The following is a 318-nucleotide window of genomic DNA, read 5'->3' on the forward strand; positions in this document are numbered from 1 at the left end:
TTTTTTTTTTTTTTTTTTTTTTGAGACAGAGTCTCCCTCCTTTTCCCAGGCTGGAGTGCAGTGGCATGATCTTGCAATCTTGGCTCACTGCAACCTTCGCCTCCTGGATTCAAGGGATTCTTCTACCTCAGCCTCCTGAGTAGCTGAGATTACAGGCATGTACCACCATGCCCAGCTAATTTTTGTATTTTTAGTAGAGATGGGGTTTCACCATGTTGGTCAGGCTGGTCTCGAACTCCTGAGCTCAGGCAATCTGCCTGCCTTGGCCTCCCAAAGTGCTAGGATTACAGGAATGAGCCACCGTGCCTGGCCTCCACA

Source organism: Mandrillus leucophaeus, unplaced genomic scaffold (assembly GCF_000951045.1).
Source record: "Mandrillus leucophaeus isolate KB7577 unplaced genomic scaffold, Mleu.le_1.0 Scaffold912, whole genome shotgun sequence".
In the NCBI taxonomy this organism is placed as follows: Eukaryota; Metazoa; Chordata; class Mammalia; order Primates; family Cercopithecidae; genus Mandrillus; species Mandrillus leucophaeus.